Source organism: Cupressus sempervirens, chromosome 1, assembly GCF_028749045.1.
Source record: "Cupressus sempervirens isolate cs-2001-9-10 chromosome 1, ASM2874904v1, whole genome shotgun sequence".
NCBI classification, from domain to species: Eukaryota; Viridiplantae; Streptophyta; class Pinopsida; order Cupressales; family Cupressaceae; genus Cupressus; species Cupressus sempervirens.
Window position 1 is genome coordinate 649,492,074 of NC_143118.1, and position 13,468 is coordinate 649,505,541.

At 36.6% G+C, this 13,468-nt stretch overlaps 1 non-coding gene and 1 pseudogene across 2 annotated transcripts; one reads left to right on the forward strand and one right to left on the reverse strand.

Moving 5' to 3' along the window:
- Nucleotides 1-7,640: 7,640 nt before the first annotated feature.
- TRNAD-GUC (transfer RNA aspartic acid (anticodon GUC)) lies at nucleotides 7,641-7,712 on the reverse strand. Its single transcript has one exon. It is a non-coding gene; the product is annotated as a tRNA-Asp (tRNA).
- Nucleotides 7,713-7,812: 100 nt separating this feature from the next.
- LOC149579577 (pentatricopeptide repeat-containing protein At2g13600-like) lies at nucleotides 7,813-12,748 on the forward strand (annotated as a pseudogene). The gene is made up of 2 exons (XR_016352391.1): nucleotides 7,813-11,622; nucleotides 11,706-12,748. The product of XR_016352391.1 is annotated as a pentatricopeptide repeat-containing protein At2g13600-like (transcript).
- The last annotated feature ends 720 nt before the right edge of the window (nucleotides 12,749-13,468 follow it).

The window sequence follows — 13,468 nt, forward strand, 5'->3', positions numbered from 1 at the left end:
AAGGTCGCTTCCACAACAACTATCGCATGGACATTGTGATTTTGACAACATCAACATGAACTCTTGCCCCTTCCTTCTTCCAAGTTACAACAGTTTTATCCATCACAATTGCAATAGATGCACTTGTTGTCGTAATTTGCGATAGAAAAAGTCTAACGGGAGCCAATTCATGCTTCTGTCACTTGGGGTGGCCGTCACAATTGTGATGGTCTATTATCACAATTTGGGTCTAAATGTAGTAGCCGATATAAGATTTATCACAAAATATCATAATTGATCCAACAAACCCTCGTTTCCACTTTCTTCAAAAAATGAGCAAGCTACAATAGATTCGACTCTGATACCATGAAGGATTTGAGCAATACAAATCCACAAAACCCAAAGAACACCTGCATGCAAGAACCTCTCACAAAGAAGAAAACACAAAGAGAAGGCAAGAGTAAGGATCTGACAATATGAAAGAATATATTATCGGACTGAAAAGAATAATTAAAATTTACAATTAATGAATCCTTATAGAATGAAATTGTAAAACCTAAAATGGCATTTAATAATTAATAATTAATTATTAAACTAGAATGCATGTGCATAAAGGGAAATCTTAAGAAGGGAGTAAAGGTAATTTAATAAAATGGAATGAAATTAATCCTTTACTCTAACAAAATCTATGTCATTTTTCATCATATTTTAATACAAAACTTTTGGCTTCAACCCCTTATTCATCAAAAATTGATATTAATACATGAAACCAATTGAAGGCATTTAAAAATGTAAGGAATATTTTGATATTGAAGGCAAATCCAACATTGTGATTGATAAATGAAATGATATCGAAGCATGTGCATAGATGGAAACTTAAAATGTCATTAGACACCATACTCCCCCTAGAGGATTAAATGATGAAATATATCTTTTGTGAAGCTATCAATGTTGTCATCTCTTTCAAAATGGGTGAAGGGAGTAAAAGTAATTTAATAAAATGGAATGAAATTAATCCTTTACTCTAAAAAAATCTGTCATTTTTCATCATATTTTAATACAAAACTTTTGGCTTCGACCCCTTATTCATCAAAAATTGATATCAATACATGAAACCAATTGAAGGCATTAAAAAATGTAAGGAATATTTTGATATTAAAGGAAAGCCCAATGTTGTGATTGATAAATGAAATGATATCAAAGCATGTGCATAAATGGAAACTTAAAATGTCGTTAAACACCATACTCCCCTTAGAGGATTAAATGATGAAATATATCTTTTGTGAAGGTATCGATGTTGTCAATCTTTTTCAAAATGGGTGATTTATCAAAAGGATAGAACTAACCAATTAAATGGAGCTTCTATATGGGAAAGGTTGGAGAAACTATTGAGTGCAAATTGTACGAACTGATCTCTTTTCTAAAGCTGAAATTTTATCATTTAGAGTATCATTACAAATATATTTTAAAGTGGATGCAACACCTGAACATGAGGGGATGGACTATGTATGGCATGCCATGGAATGGGTAGATGGTGTGGACAAATGTTAGTTGCATAGCCAACTGCATCATACACTAGGCAAGTTTTTATTCCAAAAAAACATGTAGAAATGTTTGTTTGTACTTGGTGTTGGAGCACCTACCTAAAATATTTTGGACGTGATTTATGCACGAAGAATTTATCCTGATTTTGTCATTACGATAAGATCTTTTCTTGGGATTCATACAGATCATTGTGGGGTCATTCTTCCCTATTTTATATTGATCTTGAGTTTCTGTAAGCCATTTTGGCAGGAAGTCTCTTTGGGTCGATTTTCTTATTTTGTAATAATCTAGAATATTTTGTAGACCGTCGTAACAAGTATAAATAGAGTTTTTAGGTTTAGGTTTAGGTCAAGTTTTTGGGATATGAAATTATGGGAAGAAGAATTTGTTGGAGAGCAAGTGTATATATTGTTCATTTGATGAATTAATTAGAAGAATAGTACTATCTATCTCTTTCTGGTGTTGGTTCCTTTTGTTTTTGCTTTTGTTGAGTTTATCTCTACATCATTTTTGGTATCAAATCTTGGGGAAAGCTCTTGAAGCAATTAGATTTTATGTCTGGATCAGAGTCAAAAGCTAAAACATCAAACATGGTCACCAATGTTGAACTGGCAAAGAAGATGCAAGAACATGAGAAAATCAATAAGTGGTTATTGAATGAATTTGAGAAGCTAAAGAGACAGATGGAAAAGAGAGCAAAGGTTTCCTCAAAGCAAGAGGAAGAATGGGAAGAAGAGGATACCCTTGAGTAGGAGGTGGTTAACTTACTTGTAGACCAAAGATACTTCATAGAAGCCCTTGAAAGTGTTGGCAAGAAGGATGCCAAAGGTGACCTACCCATCTTCTCGGGAAAGATGGATGCTGATGTTGTTGTGAATTGGATAGAAGCTTTAAAAAACCATTTTGAATGGAAAATATAGCAGAGAGGGACAAGGTAAAAATTGCCAAGTCAAAGTTGAAGGCACCAACCCTCACTTGGTGGAATTTCACTCAATGAGAAAGGGTCAAAGAAGGTAAGAACATGATAACTTCATGGGAAAGGATGTGTGCCAAGGTGAGAGAAACATACTTACCTGAGGATTATGAAATCCAACTTCATCAAAGGAGAAAAAGTTTAAGAAAAAAGGAGCTAGATGTCATAGCCTATACTAAAGAATTCCAAAAATTAATCCTGAGGGCAAAGCAAAGCGAATGTGGAAGTGTAAAAGTTGCTAGATATCTCAATGGATTGAGGTTGAACATTCAAGAAGAACTTAATTTATTGTCTTGATATAGTACAGAAATGTTATCAACTAGCATTGAAGGTGGAAGCCAAATTGAAAAGAAGGCAAGAACAAAATAGCAAAGAAAGATGAAGAAATCAAAGGGGAAGAGGAAATTTCCAAGGAAGAGGAAAAAACCATGAAGATCATAAGGAGATAAAGCAAGAAACCAGTCAAATCGAAGGAAATTTTAGAGGTAGAAGAGGCAATTCAAGAGGTGGATTTGGTGGTAAAAGAGCAAGTCTGATTATTTGTTTCAATTGTAATAAGGAGGGACATTATGCATCTAGGTGTCCAAATAGAGCAAGTTCAAGTTCACAAGGTTAAAGAAGAACACATTTGGTACAAGATGATGAATACCAAAAGAAGGAAATGGCTGACTCAGATAGTGTACGTGAAAGAAGAGAATTTTTAATGATGAAAATAATACTTTTGAAAGTGCCTACTACCATGGAACCACCACAAAGGAAAACTAACCAAAAAGGAAAACTATCTTTAGGACTGCTTGCAAATCCGGAGGTAAGGTATGTAAAGTCATTATTGAATCAGGATCTATTGAGAATTTAGTTTCTCTTGAGATGGTTTAGAAGTTAAAACTTAGGAGGATCCCTCATCCTTTTCCTTATAAGGTTTCATGGCTAACAAAGGGTCAACAAACTCTTGCAAATGAGCAAGCATGGGTTGATTTTCAGATTGGAAAGTATAAGGACAACATTTTGTGTGATATAGCTAACATAGATGTATGTCACCTATTATTTGGTAGGCCCTGGTAGGATGATTTGCAAGCACAACATGATGGAAAACTCAATATATACACCATTAAGAAGGATGGAAAGGTGATGAGATTGATTCCATTTGTTGATCATGAAGAAGTGGAAGAAAATAAAGACAGGGAAGCCAGAATTATGATGGTTGATAAAAAAGAATTCTTACAAGACATGAAGGATGAACCTAAGCCTTGTTTTCTTTCAATGCCTAACCCACAACCATATGAACCCATTGGAAATGATAGAAAGGAGGCTAAAACAAAGAAGGCAATTCCTAATGAAGTGAAAGAACTTTAGGATAAATATGAAGGTTTGATTTCAGAAGGTATGCCAAAGTCTTTACAACCTATACGAGACATTAGTCATTGTATTGATTTCATTCTTGGAGCTACTTTACCCAATAAGGCTACATAGAAGATGACACCACAACAAAATGAAGAGATTGCTAGACAAGTAAAAGAGTTACTCGATTCTAGCTTGATTGGAAAAAGCTTAAGCCCATGTGTTGTACCTGTTGTTTTGGCACCCAAGAAGGAAGGAACCTGGAGGTTGTGCATTGATTATAGAGCCATTAATAAGATTACAATTAGATATAGGTTTTCAATGCCAAGAATTGAAGATTTGCTTGATTGTTTGGGAGGTGCAAAGTATTTCTCCAAGATTGACTTAAAAAGTGGTTACCATCAAATAAGGATAAGAGCTAGAGATGAGTGGAAGACAACATTCAAAACCAATGATGGATTATATGAATGAAAGGTAATGCCATTTGGACTCTCTAATGCTCCAAGTGCCTTCATGTGACTTATGAATGAAATACTCAAAAGACTTCAATAGTCAGTTCATCATAGTATATTTAGATGATATATTAATTTTCAGCAAGACAAAGGAAGAACACCTAGAGCACATTGAAATGGTTTTGAGAAGACTTCATGAGGAGAAATTGGTAATAAATTTGGAAAAGTGTTTGTTCATGCAAGAGGGGCTGACATATCTTGGTTTTGTGATCTCCCAAGGTAGCTTGAAGATGGATAAAGACAAGGTAAGTGCTATATTATCCTGGCCACCCCCAAGAACATTTGAAGATGATAGAAGCTTGCATGGTCTTGCTACATTTTATAGGAAATTCATAAGAAATCTTAGCCATATATGTGCTCCTATGTTAGAAACTATTAAAGGAGAAAGGAAGTGTAAGTTTGCATGGAGTCAATCAACAAATAAAGCTTTTGAATTGCTCAAGAAAAAGGTTAGTGAGCAGCCAATTCTTTCTTTACCTAATTTTAACAAAGTTTTCCAAGTAGAATGTGATGCTAGCAAGGTTGCTATAGGGGCAGTTCTTAGTTAAGAAGGAAAATTAGTGGCTTTCTCAAGTGAAAAGTTCAATGAAGCCAAGCAAAAATATTCTTCATATGACCTAGAAATGTATGCATTAGTTCAAGCTCTCAAAAGGTGGAGACATTACTTGTTGCCAAAGGAGTTTGTTATGTATACTGATAACCAAGAACTCAATTTTCTGAATAGCCAAGACAAATTAAGTCATAGGCACCTGAAATGGGTGGAGTATTTACAGGCCTATACCTTCATCATCAAACATAAGAAGGGCATATCAAAAAAGGTTGCTGGTGCTCTTAGTAGAAGGAATCTGACTGTCTCCTAGATACAGCTAGAAAGTGTGGGAATTGAAGCACTCAAGGACATGTATGTAGCAGATCCAAATGTTGGCAACATCTACAAGGTATGTATGGAGTTTGGTGAAAGATACCATGCTGGATTTCCTAATTTTTTGATACAAGATAGACCTCTTTTCAAAGGAGGACAACTATGTGTACCCAGGTGCTCTATGAGGACAAACATTATCAAAGAGAAGCATAGTGGAACAATGGGTGGACAATTTGGTTTGGATAAAACCTTAGAATTGGTTAGAAGGTACTACTATTGGCCTAAACTTCAGACTGATGTTAGAAACTTTGTGGAAACATGTATGATTTGTCAAAGGGCTAAAGGAAGGACTACAAATGCAGGGCTTTATCAAGCTTTTCCAATACCATCTAGACCCTGGGAAAGCATAATGATGGATTTTGTAATGGGGCTGCCACGGACACAAAAGGGGCATGATAGTGTATTTGTTGTAGTAGATAGGTTCAACAAAATGGCTCACTTCTTACCATGTAAGTCAACCTATGATGCCTTTCATATAATAGATCTCTTTTTCAAGGAAGTCATAAGGATTCACAGGCTACCTCTCAATATAGTTTCAGATAGGGATGTGAAGTTTGTGGGACACTTTTGGAAAACTTTATGGAGGAAACTTGGAACCAATTTATCATTCTCGTTAGCCTACCACCCTCAAAATGATGGCCAAATAGAGGTAGTTAATAGAACATTAGGCAATTTGTTAAGAACACTTACAAGACAACATGCATCAAAATGGGATGTAATCCTACCCCATGCTAAATTTGCATATAATGACTCCATCAATAGAACTACAGGAAAGTCACCATTTCAAGTGGTGTATGGAATTCATCCTAGAGGGATTTTTGAGTTAAGAGATATGCGTTCATAGCAACAAGTTAGTGCCCAAAGAGAAGAATTTGCTACAACCATAAAAGAAATCCATGATGAAGTCAAAGCACAACTCCAACAAACTTTTGACAAGTATAAGAAGCATGTAGATCAGAAATGGAGACACATAGAATTTGAAGTGGGAGATTTAGTATGGGTAAATCTCAAGAAAGAGAGGCTACCAAAAGGTAAATCTACCAAGCTTATGTTGAGAAAACTAGGTCCTTGTCAAATATTGAAGAAGTTTGGAACCAATGCTTATGAGATTCGATTGCAACTTGAGATTGACATTTCTCCCATCTTCAACATAGCAAACCTCAACCATTCAAAGCACCTAATGAAGAAATTGATACAGGACAAATTGCTAATATAGAAGACATTCAAGGTCTACCATTTAAGAAGACACCACAGGTAGAAAGGATACTTGACACCAAAGTCATAAAGCAGACAAGAGGAAAGGAGTCCAAGCAGTATTTGGTAAAACTCGGAGGTTATTCGGATGTAGATGTTGTGTGGATGACTGAACAAGGTATCAAGAAGCAAGGTACCACTCTATAAGTGCTCATCTCAGGTGGGCTTGAGATAAAATTTCTTGGGGAGTATGGTGCAGGAGCACCCACATAAAATATTTTGGACGTGATTTCTGCACGAAGAATTTATCCCGATTTGTCATTATGATAAGATTTTTTTTGGGATTCGTACAGATCATTGTGGGGTCATTCTTCCCTATTCTATATTGATCCAGAGTTTTCTGTAAGCCGTTTTGGTAGGAAGTCTCTTTGGGTCGATTTTCCTATTTTGTAATAGTCTAGAATATTCCGTAGACTGTCCTAGTAAGTGTAAATAGAGTATTTAGATTTAGGTTTAGGTCAAGTTTTTGGGATATGAAATTACGAGAAGAAGAAATCTGTAGGAGAGCAAGTGTATATACTGTTCATTTGATGAATTAATTAAAAGAATATTACTATCTATTTCTTTTTGGTGTTGGTTCCTCTTATTTTTGCTTCCGTTGAATTTATCTTTGCATTAGTACCTTAGGTGTAGATACATTTATCCCACATTTTTTTTCTAAATTTTCTAAATGAAAATGAGAATAACACGTAAGAAAACATAATCTAAATATCACTCAATTCTATTGCAAAAGATTAGCTAAATACAAAAAAAAAAAAAAAGTCTAAATACAAAATAACTTGTAAGAAAATATAATCTAAATACAAAACAACTTTTGAAAAAAACATGAAAAAATGTGAAGCATATTTTTTTCTTAGCCATTTACATTCACACCTCCTATATGATCTGCTATTCGTAACGTTAGGCCTCTTAGCATTAAAATAAATCTAGATTAATACATAATTATTAAAAATATTCATAATGGAAATCTTAACATCATGTTAATCTACAAATAGTCGGAGTGAAAATCTCAACATGTTTGTTAAAATTGCTGAATCTGTGAGAAAACTGAAGCGCCGTTTTGCTGAACATGTTCGAAGACTGATTATGAACGTTTGAAGGAAAACGAAAATGAGAGCGCCGTTGCCGGGGATCGAACCCGGGTCACCCGCGTGACAGGCGGGAATACTCACCACTATACTACAACGACACCCGTTGATTTTGATGTTACAATTATCAAATTTATCTGATTAGCTAAAACCAAAACTCAGGACATTCCACGCCGGGTTTTCCTCCTAACCTGCACTTCTCACTGCTCAATGCATAAAGTTCTCCGCGAGCCTCTTCCAAATTTTGCTCGTTATCAATTCCGAAAAAAAATCTTGTTCCACAATAGTATTGTTGTTCTTCAAGCACTCTGCGTGCTACACCTTCGCAAGGTTCATCACAGGTTGAGAACCACTTTGAGAGTTTGGTAATCGATTTTACATCTGAATTTCGCGGGGCACCTGTCACCTTAAGGGAATGATAAGAGACAGTGGATTTAAATTACGGATCCTAGCAGGCCTGAAAAGATTTAAAGAGAATCAGCAACCCCCTACAGTTGGCGAATTGAACAGTCTACATCCTTGGCTCCAACATGGTTCGGTATATGAAACAAGATGCCATTCATTTTTTCTGTTCAGGTTCTATTGAATCAAAGGCGAAAATGAAAAATCGTGCCCGGCCATTAATTCTTAAAATATCAAAATGCCATCCATAACACATGTCGGAGTACGATCTGGAGAGGGTAAGCTAATGCCAATTTCTATGAATGGCAGGGGATTTACTTATGCTAAACATACACAGAACGGAGGTTTAATGGATGCTTGCAACCACATGAGAGAACGAGACGTGTCCTCATGGAATATGTTAGTTGCGTTTTACCGAAAGCGCGGATTTCCTCAAGAGGCATTGGCATTATTTCACCAAATGAATAGAAGATGGGTTTAATCTGTTCCTTTTACCTTTGCCAATATACTTCCCGCGTGTGCTAAAATGCGAGCTTTGGAACAGGATGTAGAAATCCACCAAAGAATAATCGAGATAGGTTTGTTGTACCATACTGTCGTTGACAATGCTTTGATCGACACGTATGTAAAATGCCGAAGGATTCAGAAGGCAGGCCAAGTGTTTGACAGAATGCCTCAACGGAATGTGGTCCAATGGAATGGGATGATTTCTGGATATGCACAAAATGGTGACCTTGATCAGGCTTTAATTATTTTCAGGAAAATGTCTAATCCGAATGTGGTCTCATGGAATGCAATTATTGCAGGATATTTTGAAAAGGGTTTCCTGGATGAAGCTTTGAGGCTTTTCAAAGAAATGCCTGAGCGGAACAGGGTATGCGCGAAATGGGTTTGTTGAGAAAGCCTGTAAGATATTTAAGCAAATTCAGTCAGCAAGTGTAAAGCCAGACTTAGCAACCTTTGCTATTATGCTCCCAGCTTGTGCCAAAGTTGGAGAACTGGAACACGGTATGCAGTTCCATCAGAAAATAATTGAAAGTGCAATTTTGCCAAACGTTGTGGTGCTAAATGCCCTGATAGAAATGTATTCTAAATGTAAATGCATGAAGAAGGCACTGTTTGACAAAATGTCTCAGCGAGATGCAGTGTCATGGAATGCGTTGACTGCGGGTATACACAAAATGATGGCTTTGATGAGGTTTTATGGCTTTTTACAGAAATACCTCAACTAAATGTGGTCTCATGGAATGCAATCATTTCTGGATATGTACAAAATAAACTTGATGAAAGAGCCCTAGATACTTGTAAGGAAATGCAATTAGCAATTGTAAAGCCAGACTCAACAACCCTTTCCTGCATCCTCACAGCTTGTGCTAGAATTGGAGCATTGGAAGTGGGCATGCAATTCCATAAGATAATAATTCAATGTATGTTTTTGTCAGATGTTATTGTTGTGACCTCACTCGTAGACATGTATGCAAAATGTGGAAGCATACAGAAGTCACGTGAACTGTTTGATAAAATGTCTCAACCAAACTTGATTTCCTGGAATGCAATAATTAGTGGACATACTCAAAATGGAGATCTTGACGAAGCCTTAGAGTACTTCAAACAAATGCCTCAAAGAGATGTGGTCTCATGGACTGCAATGATTGCAGGATATGCACAAAATGGGCTTGTAGAAAAGTCTTTGGAGTTTTTCAATCAAATGAAATTCGCAGGTGTAAAGCCAAACTCTGCAACCTTTGCTAGCATCCTTCCAGCTTGCGCCAAAGTGGGATCTTTAGACCTGCGTATGCAGTTCCACGAAAGAATAATTGAAAATGTAATTTTGACAGGTGTTGTTATGAATGCTTTGATAGACATGTATGCCAAATGTGGAAGCATCCAAAAGGCCTGCAAATTATTTGACAAGTTGCATAATCCAAAACTTGTGTCATGGACTACAATGATTGCAGGATATGCTATGCATGGCTATGGTAAGGATGCCCTCAAACTCTTTGAACTGGTGAAAGACTCTAGCATCAATCCCGATCATGTAAGCTTCATTTGGCTTTTAGTTGCATGCAGTCATGCAGGTCTAGTAGACGAGGGCTGTTAATACTTCAGTTGTATTGGTGATTGTTACACGACAATGGATCATCATGTGTGTGTTGTTGACCTTCTTAGCCGTGCAGGATATCTTGAGGAAGCATTAAACTTCATCATCAAAATGCCACTAAAACCTGAGGTGGCTGTGTGAATGAGCTTACTTGGCTCTTCTAAATCTCATAAAAATATAAGGCTATGAGAATTTGTGGCAACGTTCCTTTTAGAGTTGGATCCTAAAAACTCTGCACCTTACGTTCTTCTTTCAGACATTCATGCAGAAGTCGGTAGGTGGGGTACTTCTCAGAATATAAGGAAATTGATGAAGGATAGAGGAATAAAAGAGATAACTGGATGTAGTTGGATCGAAGTCCGAGAAATGGGGTAAAGCATTTTTTCTAGGACATTGTTTATACCCAAACTACAAAGGTCAATGTAAAATTGGAACATTTTCTATTGGAAGATGAAGGCAGTGGGGTGTATTCTAGGTCCAATGCCTGAACTGAACGATTTTAAAATGTAGAATCCATTACCCTCTACTCTGACGGGGAGAGAGAAATTGTAATTATATTTGAGCTGTTCGATAGTGTCCATGAAACAACTATTAATGTTGTCGAGTATTGGATAAGTGCAATGATAAGAGCATTTTTTTTCCATCATTCATGTCTTGTGTAAAACCACTTTCAGTGTATTCATTACTAGTTCCTGCCATGGAACTATTGTGGAGGATAGCTTTAAACAGTGATAAATTGATGCTCAAGAAACCAATTAGACTGAATCATTTTTAAATTTTTGTTCTACCTTTGCTAGTTGCATCTGTTAAACTGCATATTTTTCAGACAATTATTGTTGAGGGTTTTATCCAGCACCTTTTGATTGGGCTTTCAATCGGCTCTATGGGTTGTCAGAGGGTCTACAGATGTTCCAAGGCAAGAGAAGGCAGAAATATTAAGGTGTGGGATTATCGAGTCAGGCACCTTTGCAGATGGTAGGAGGTTCGTGTGGACATTAAACCTCCTACCATGTAGAATGTGCAGAAACATATAGAGAAAATCCATTGTTTGGACAGTTGGCGATTATGTTTTAACTGTGTTGCGAAGTTGGCATATTAGCTGTTTCTGCATGCATGCAGGGAGACGTGGATGGTATTGCTGGAAAGCGGGTCATTCTTTGTAAGAATCGAAGTTTGTTAATTGCTTTTTGTTACTTGGAGAGATTTGCATCTAAAACTTATTTGTTCAACCCGTGCCTTTTATCAACTCCATCTGATATATACATTCTTCTTTCAGGAATTAAAAGGTTCGCTTTGTTCATGTCTACTGCTGCATGGATGCCATCTTGCCATCAGAGTCAATTTAGCCTGTGGAACTGTTTCTCAAGTCGGTTTTTGTAATCCCTTTGTGCATCCGTCAGATTTACTGGCTCACTGTGGATAGGGTGCCATACGGACAAAAGAAACTTGATGAATTTTTTACTGCTGGGAGTTATTAATTTGTATGCTTTCCTTTTTGCCCCTCCATGGTAAGTTGTATCTTTTATCCAATATCTGCTTCAAGTTCAATCCCTCAAATGATTTTACATCATTTATATTCTGTTAATTACAGATATAGGGGTGCTGGAGGCGGCCTCGTTGCTAAGGATGCCTTCGGAAACTATATCAATTATTCTGCAGATTGTAACAATAAATTTAAACATTGTCAATGAAGTGCAAATTATATGACCTGCAACCATTTGATAACTATGGTTTCTTCTGTGGGAGCGCTCGCAGAAATAACAGTTTGATGTTAAATTTTTGACAAGCCTAAGTCTCCAAGGGCAGAGAAATTTGTCAGATGTAATTGCAACTAAAATATGAAGTATATACAAGGCAGTTGATCTGTTTGACAAAATGCCTCAAAGAAATGTGGTCACATGTATTGCCATGACTGCAGGATATGCACAAAAAGGATTTGTTGAAAAGGTGTAAGCCAGACTTGACATCGTGTATCAGCATATTCCCTCTATGCCTCAAAATGGGAGCTTTGGAATACGATATAGGCATCCATCAAAGCATGAAAGATGGAGAATTTATTTTCAAATGTTGTTGCAACTGCCTTGATAGACATGTATGCCCAAAGTGGAAACATAGACAACGGTCATGAACCGTTTGATGGAATCTCAAAAATATGTCATTATCTGGACTGCAATGATAGAAGGCTCTCAGCAACTGGGGACTGCAGTGTATACGAAAGATGATAGAAAGTTCCCGACACAATCTCAATAAGTAGCAAAAAAGCTGAATGTCTACATGAAACTGCACTCCGAAGTCACCCAGAGGTGCGTTAATGCAGATTGCCTGCGCAATATGAAAACTGAAAATGTGTACAAATACAGGATGCCTGCACGATAACAATACTCTGAATCAGGGTACAATAAGAAATCAGAAAAGGCATTGTTATGTTACATTAATAAATTAATTGAAGTCACTGGAAGATATGTATAGAAGGATGTCATGGGAAGGTCATTTTGAATCAGGCTACAAGAAGATGAGTAATTGTATGGTTTTTTCGTATAAAAATTACCGTCGTGAGAATATGTAGATTGGAGGATGTGGATTGTGGGGCAAAAGACAGGCCCCCTTTACAATATCAAAGTCTCCTGGTTTGTCTATGTTATCCTCACAGTTTTGGTCTTCAATCCTCTATAAATCTAAGCCATTTTATATTCTTAGAATTGAGAAACACTACTAGCACAACAGTGCTCATTCAGAACTTCATAAAACTAATCGTCGTTGCCTATAACCTCAAGGAAAAGATGAAACCGTATTTGTCTCTTAACAAATGGTATAGCATCTCCACTGATAGAGGTTCCTCGATACGCAATCATATCAAATTTAGTAACCAAATTCTAAGTTGTCCCTGCAGGACTCATCATCAGGGTGAAAGGGCTTTGACCATAGCAACTTTTAGAAAGAAAAACAGTCATGGTGCATTGATTTGTCATCAGGTTGAACAAAAATAATCATTGTCCATTGACCATGAATAAAGAATCAATCAAATGCTAACGGGTATCTAACGAACATGTTCTTAAAACCTTTTGCTGTTAATCTTTAGCCAGAAACTTTTCAATAGTTAATCCATCTTATAATTTTTTGATTAGTAATGTAAACAAGGAATTGCTCCTTTTTCAGATCAGTCTTCTGTACATCACATTTGATGCATTTCTTCTAAAACCCTTCCTGCTTGGAACAGTAAAAGTTGAGCTCCATAGAGTAGCATTTCCCATAATTCTTAGTAAGAGTCAAACCTAGGGATTTTGTGATAGAAGAAGACATTATATTATCATATGCACAAGAGTCTATGATGCAATTACTAGGCTTCCTTCCATT